The sequence below is a fragment of the Camponotus vicinus genome, unplaced genomic scaffold (assembly GCF_025532165.1).
Source record: "Camponotus vicinus isolate PSW18456_S1 unplaced genomic scaffold, iyCamVici1.0 SCAF_2, whole genome shotgun sequence".
NCBI classification, from domain to species: Eukaryota; Metazoa; Arthropoda; class Insecta; order Hymenoptera; family Formicidae; genus Camponotus; species Camponotus vicinus.
This window is the reverse complement of record NW_028141956.1, coordinates 25,434,634-25,442,214: the sequence shown is the minus strand read 5'-3', so window position 1 is coordinate 25,442,214 and position 7,581 is coordinate 25,434,634. Positions and strand designations below refer to the sequence as shown.

Here is a 7,581-nt window from a genome sequence, read left to right as displayed (position 1 = left end):
ATCGAGGTCGTGCCTCGGCAAGGTTTTACTCTCGAACACTTAACTCTATTGCGATTGGATTCTCCAGCTGCCTGTAGTACGCTCACTATCGCCCGTTTCGTTTTCTCGCTACTTTGCCGCCCTCGCCCCGTTTCGCGCGCCCACTCACCCCTTTGTCTCTTTCTGTACTGCTCCTCGACCACCTATATCGTGGAACACCTCGGTGGTTTCTTACACGTGGAAACCTTATTACAGGCGACACGATAAAATACCCCAGAGAGACGAAGGAGACCGTTGCTCGAGTACCAGCACCACTATGAACACTGACAGGGTGCAGTGAAAAAGAACTATACAAGGACAACTCTGTAGCAATGAGAACTTTTAAAGAGTGTACATACAAAAATATATTTAGAAATGCGTAAAAAAAATATATATATATTCTTTTACGCATTTTAAGAAAGTTAGCAGTAAAAGAAAATAATAGTTTTTTTACACACACGCACACATTCATTATAAAAAGTACAAATAACTGTATCTCATAGACAAAGCTTTTTAAAACATTAATATCTTTTAAATTCTCTCTCTTGAATTCTCTCCCTCTTGTAAAAAGAACTATATATATGTATTTCTATTATTTTTTTATAGAGATAGATTATAGAAATAATATGTAATTCAGAAATTGAATTACTATAAAAGTCTTTGAATCATAGTGATATAAATAAGATAAAATCATTAAAACTGTTAAATATAAATAAGATAATACAATTACTTTTTAATCATATAATAAATAATTATGTAAAAATTATTAATAATATATATAAATACATCTTTACATAATAATTATCAGAATATCTTTACAAATTTAATGATTGATAATTTTTTAAAGAGAGAGAGAAAGAAAATTAAATGATTTTATATTAATTCTGTCATTAAAAAATTATTGTACAGTTATTTCATTTACTGTAAATGAGACAAATGATATAAAATGTTAAAAAAGTTATTAGAATCTTAACAAAAAATTGCATTTCGAAATAACAACGCTGGATTCTTAACGGTCAGTGTAGAAAATGTGACTTTCGCGCCGCAGAATTGCGGAATCGTCGAGGAGAAGAGCGATAAAGAACCGTAGGGGTTAGCAACCTCGGTGGACGTGCACAAGTTCGCTTGTATTTCAATGTCGGGACATCCGGCCACTCCGACGAGTGATGTGGTCTGCTATCCCCGTACATCCGGCCGTCGCCAAACACTGTCGTGTGCGTTCGCCCTTCCGTATGTTTGCCTGGGTTCAACTTTCCTCAGCGCCATGGGCCTGACTGTCACGAGGTGACCGCCTAACGCACGACCCTTCAGCCTCTGACGCGAAAACCGCGTCATTGCGGGTTACATAGTAATATAGCTACATGTGCACCATGAAAAATGCTGTTGCGAGGCAGCAGAAAGCTCGAAAACGCAAAGCTGCTAAACAAAGTTTGTTGACAATGTCTTTGCTACATATGTAGCTTTATGATTTAGCTCTTTAACAAATAGACTTAAAAACTTTAGCATAGGACATGTAATAGAAATAGTTTGTCAGCAGAATTATTGTTATATATTTTTCGTATACATCACACAACTAGAAATATAAATAATATTATATTTTCTAGATTTTATATTTAATTCAATCAATTAGACGTAAATAATAACATATTACGCATAATAATTTAAGCTTGATATAAGAAAAGATAGCATTTTAACTTTATTAGATAAAGAAACAAACTAAACACTTAAAATTGTATATGTGTGTGTGTGTGTGTGTGTGTACACACTAACACACATATAGCTATATAAGATAAATAATCAATTTTATATGACTAACCAATTCATAATGTTTTTAGACAATTTTATAAATTCTATCTAATAATTATATTTCTTCTTTTTCTATTATTAGATTTATACAAATACATTATATATATATATATATATATATATATATATATATATATATATATAATAAAATCTTAATAGAATCATATATCTTTAGAACATATGACAGTTGTGCCAATTCGATCTTCGTGCTAATTTCGTACGAATTATATGCAATGGTGCTAAACCTCATCAAATATTATTTCAGGAAATTCAGTTCAATAATAATTTTACGTGAGAATTAATAATATATGATATTATTGAAAATTGCGATAGTGCATACGATTATGCAGGTAAATTGTTCGTTCACATTAATTGGATACTCGGCACATTGAAATATTTGTTAATATTTCTTATCGCACAAATATATTACAAATATATATTATATGAAATTATAAATGTGTGTTATTAATTTTATATTTTTAATGATTACATCTCTTTTATATATTTTAAAATAAGAATAACAACCGCCACTGTTTTGTCTGATGGATCGTATAATAATCTAAGAATTAAATCTATTAATCTAAAAATAAAGAAGAAAATTGCAAATGTAAACGAAGATTAATATTCCTCTTTACAACGTTAATAATTCGATCAGATTTATCAATAAGATACAGGTGATAAAGTGATAATGTCATACCACCCGGTGTTAAGACTAGATTATCGAATGTGCCTTTGCATCATCTACATGTAGCTACGTGGAGTCCCGATAACGAGCAAACTTTCGGCCCCGGCCACTCGAGCAAAGTAATTATGCTCGTATTCCTCGTCGAGTTACATTAATTAATGTCGGCTGCAGGGTGAGACTGTGACTTGCAAGGTAAGAGCATTCTTGAGAAGAACCTTTGCAAAGTAAACACATGTGTTACTATCAATAAGATTGAACGCTAATTCGAGATAATACGCTATAGCGAATCTTTTGCAATTAATAATGTCTATAAAAGTATTGTAATAGATATGCTATTTCTCGATTATCAAATTAATTTTACTTATAACACGATTTCTTTCTATTTTAACGTGAAAATTAAAAAATAAAGTTATTGCAGAATATTATTTTAATATGTACATCAAATATATCAAATAATATTAATTTAATTTAATATATAATTTAAATCGATAATAGAGAAGATTATTTGCCATATATAGATTATATAGATTACTATTTATAGATTTATCTTATAATAGGAAAAATTATTGTAGACGATAGAGAAGATTATTAATTTAAATCGATAATAGAGAAGGGATTATTTGATAGCTATATCTTATATTTACTGATTTTGCTTCTATATAATCAATTTTTATTTAATTCCCATTACATGTTATCTAAATGAATTGTATATCATCTTATCATATTCTCTGTTATCACAGTATTTGTCAAACTCTAGAGATAATTGATAAAAAGTTACTGATAATATTTACCTACATAACAAATTTAAAAAATAATATATTTTGTAGCTCGTTTGTGTTATATATTCTAATTTATTCTAATTTTAATTTCTAAATAATTTATTTCTAAATAATTTATTCTAATTTCTAAATAATCTGATAGAGATATTATGATACACACATATTCATGTGCTATATAACAGGTAATCTAAAATCATCATCTTTTTTGTAAGTTTTAAATACGTGCAAATAAATAGATACGAGTAATACACTTAAAGTGAATGTTTAACTTTTTTTTGTATATATTATAAGCATCCTTGCGGTCTAATGAGATCTAGTTCGCTGTATATTGATCTAATGCCATTTTTTTCCGCAAGACGATCAACGTTGCAACGTCCCTTAGGTCATCTATGAAATCACATTTCACCTGTATATATTCTACAGGAGCAATTTTCTCGGGAGCAAACAAGCCAACCTTCTCGCATGCATTAAACTTTGAACAGTCGCGCAAGAAGGCAACATAGATGCATATATGGCTATATAGATGCATATAAGACCTGCATATAAGACTTGAGATCCTTCGATCCTTCAAGTTTGGCAACGAAATATAATTTTAATCGAGTCACAACTCAAATATTCTACAATATTTTTCGAAATTCACTCTTTCACGAAATGCTTTCAATATCTGTATACGGTTTCCTAAAGTTTCTCTTAAAAAATCAGCTATCTTTGATTCTTAAAAATATAAATAATATAATGCTATTCCATCTTGAGACAAGCTTTATATGAGAAAGTATCAATGAAGAGATATGCTTATAAATTGTAATAATTTGTAAAATGTCAAACGCAGTTATAAGCCTTAAATTAAAATTTTGTCAAAGTCTGCTTCAAATTGAATAAATAGTAACATAGTGCTTCATTATTTACTTGCGCTTTTGAAGCATAAGCGAAAATCTTCTCCTTTTCAACGAGTTCATGTACCTTAAAATGTAAATAACCATTATAATTATGCTAAACGATATGCGAGTATTAACACACAAAAATTATTCAAACACATTATGATTCTCACTATTGTACACATATCTGTAAACTTCTAGGCGGTTTAATCCTGGTTCTGAAATTACCGGGGCGAGACCATAATTCTTGTTCGGTCCAGTGGCGTATACCTTTACCGTCGGCCCCACGAGGGTCAGACCGGCATTGTTTCTGCTGGCGCAGTTTATCTGCATAGAACCACATGTTATTGTTGTGTACTTTGCCCCGCAGACGTGCACCGCTCGTTCGTATCTCGTGATATAATAACCAGTAACGGCAATGCTTTAATCCGGGGAGCCAGCGTGGGGTACAAAGGGTGTGAGCTACGGAAGTAAGCTGATTAGGAAGCCGCTCTCGTCTTCTCACCTCTTGAAACTAACCCTTCACCCCCTTTCTTCGTTCTTGTTCCGATCCTATCCTCTATCTTCCTCTCTACATCTCGGCTTCTTTGTTTCTCTGTTTATCTCCGTTCTTGCTTTCGCCTCTTCCCTCCTTCGGCAGCATCTCTGAACCCACGCATACAGACGGACACTAACCGCCCTTCGTCTCGCTCCAATCCTCTCTTGCAGTTTCCCAGGGCTCGCGCGGGATGGTTGGCAACGACAATATATCAAAGCATTATACCTGTCGGTTACGCCTGGTAGAGCGGGAATAAAGTAATTTATAAAGACGACCGGGAACACTTTCATGCCATCCAAGCGTCGTCGTCGACGCCCGATGCTTTTCTGCGGATTCATCGCCAGGCGCTCAGCACGCTGCCTGCATCTCTAACGAAGTACACGCGACGTGGAAAGATTACGTTAGTCCTTCAATAGAGAGCCGCGACGAGATCCTTCTAATACGCATCAATTAAACGCAAGTAATAGAACCTTCCGACAGTCATGGAACGTGAATGTAACCTAAAACGCATCTTTTTACGCTCTTTAGCAGATAAAACTGCACAACTCAATATTACAGGATGTTTCAGCTACTCACGCTTCTTTTCATCTGCAGGCTCTTTCATTAATTTGAACTCGACATTTTTAAAAAATATTACTTCACGTTATCTCTTTTGTTGGGACTTTTTAATATTCATCATTAAATAATAAACAATCGGGAATTTGTTAAAAATTAATTGAAATAAAATAAAAATTGAAAATTAATTAATTCTCTCTTCATCAAGTTATTTTATTACTTTCTTATATTTTACATAATCCATACATCTATACATATTGTCTGTGAATTTTCTTTTGTATTAAAAAAAATGAAAGCATTATTAATAATTTTTGTATGTAAAAAATATTATAATTTTAAAATTACAAACGCGGGCAAGTGTGTTACAAATGGAGGCGAATACTCTGCTGTTTTACGCGCACGAAGAAAAAAATGTCATTTCGTAAATAAACTATGTGAAGGTAAATGTACACGCATTTTAAAATCCTACACTCTGGCTGAACAACGCCGGCTTGAAACAATACGCGACATGGAAACATTCACAAATATAAATATTTGCTTTCCATTTCATACGTTTTATTCCGAATATGCTGTTATTTTAAATTCTTTAAAGACAAATTCTTTTGTCGTTCGTTACGTGTTGTAACGGTTGAATATAATTTCAAGTATTCACGATATTATAAGATTGTATTTTTATAAATTCCAGTAGAAAATGCGTATAATTTTGTAGCATTAATTCGATATTAAATCGATTAAAGGAAATTCTTAATTCATCTCATGCGCGTAATTGCCTCGATAAAAGAGTGGCGGCAAGATGTCGAAAACTATTTTCAAGATTAATTAAAGTTAACAAGCCTTCTGTTTCGCTAATCAAACGCAGAGTTTCGTCGAGAAATGATGGTAGCCTTTGCTAGCCTGTTTTAGAACTTAATGCCTGAATACGAAATTTATCAAACTCGAAACTTTGAAGTCTGAATTCGCATGCGAACGCATCGCGAATGCGTCTGACGCTTCTTATTACAACAACTAGGAAGACAATCCACTTAATCGCTGCATACAAACTGAATAATCCCCTTGATCTACTGAATACAAACCGCAAATGCTTGCCGCGATAAACTTATGTCGCGAATACGAAACTAGTACGTGTCTACCTGCTATAATGTGACAAATCTCTTAGTTCTTATCTTTCCTACCTTCCTGCCTTTAATTTTATTTATTCCTACCTTGAGCATGACTTTTGACTGGTCAAGTATTTACGATCCCCGATGGACGGTGCGGGCGTGCTTCATATTTTTCACTTCTCGCAAAAATCAACGCGAAAATCCTCAAAGGAGGAAACCTTCTTCCAACAACGACGGCTACATCTGCCGCATAGAGGAGCAGCTCTCGCTCTAATATGTCAGTCTGGATTTAAACTAACAAAACTCCACTTCTCTCTCTTTAAATATAAAAGGTGAGCATTGCAAAGAGTTACATATTAAAATCTGCAGTTTGTAGATTTATATGTATTTATATTATTATTATTGTCAAATAAATATTTCTACAAAAAATATTTAGTCTTTTATAAAGTGCGGAATATGTATGAATCGGTTTTATTTATTTATTTATAAACCAAATTCTGATCAATGCAAAATAACGTACCGCGCATATCGAGATTAAATTGATATAAAGGAACAACAGAGAGACGAGATGAGATGAACATTGGAAATCCGTCTTTGTCGCGCGCCGTTACATCGATTTTCCGCGGAGTTATTGCCGCTCGTAAAATTAAAAATTGAGCGCACGGGGAATAGGGGAGTAGATAGGTCGCGGCTACTACACATGTGGTAGCTCATACGCACAGCTGATTCATTCATGTGATTCTACGAACAAAGACGAGCGAGTCACGCGATGACGAATGATAAGGTCGGTCACGTGAGTTTAGCAAGCACGTGGAATCACACGATGTAACTGATTGTGAGTGACTTGACATTGAATTTGTCCGCTGCAATCTCGATTCCTTGATGATTAATTTGAAATTTAAGAAACTGAATATTTATTTATTCTTTATCGCGTTAGAATATTTCGACAATGAATCGTCTTTAATTAATCAAAACGTTATTGACCAATCTTAAGGCCTGTAAATGCTTTACGAAACTTTACTAGGGGCAACTTTGGTCACCATTTCACAAGTAAGAAGGCACATACGTGCGCAGGAAGACAGTAAGATTTTAATCTCTCGTTTTACGTGCAGAGATCGCGGGAAAGAAGTGATAGGAGGATTAATCTCGGAAAGAAATTTACGTGGCGTGCGCGAGTTGCTTTTTAAATTCCATGCCAGCAATCGCGGTAACTCCGCGCCAGCAC

At 33.6% G+C, this 7,581-nt stretch overlaps 1 long non-coding RNA gene across 1 annotated transcript; it reads right to left on the bottom strand.

Annotated features, from left to right (window-relative positions):
- Positions 1-2,584: 2,584 nt before the first annotated feature.
- Positions 2,585-4,637, bottom strand: LOC145967593 (uncharacterized). The gene is made up of 3 exons (XR_014437464.1): positions 4,337-4,637; positions 4,195-4,248; positions 2,585-2,724 (listed from the first exon to the last, which is right to left on the bottom strand). It is a non-coding gene; the product is annotated as an uncharacterized LOC145967593 (long non-coding RNA).
- Positions 4,638-7,581: the final 2,944 nt, after the last annotated feature.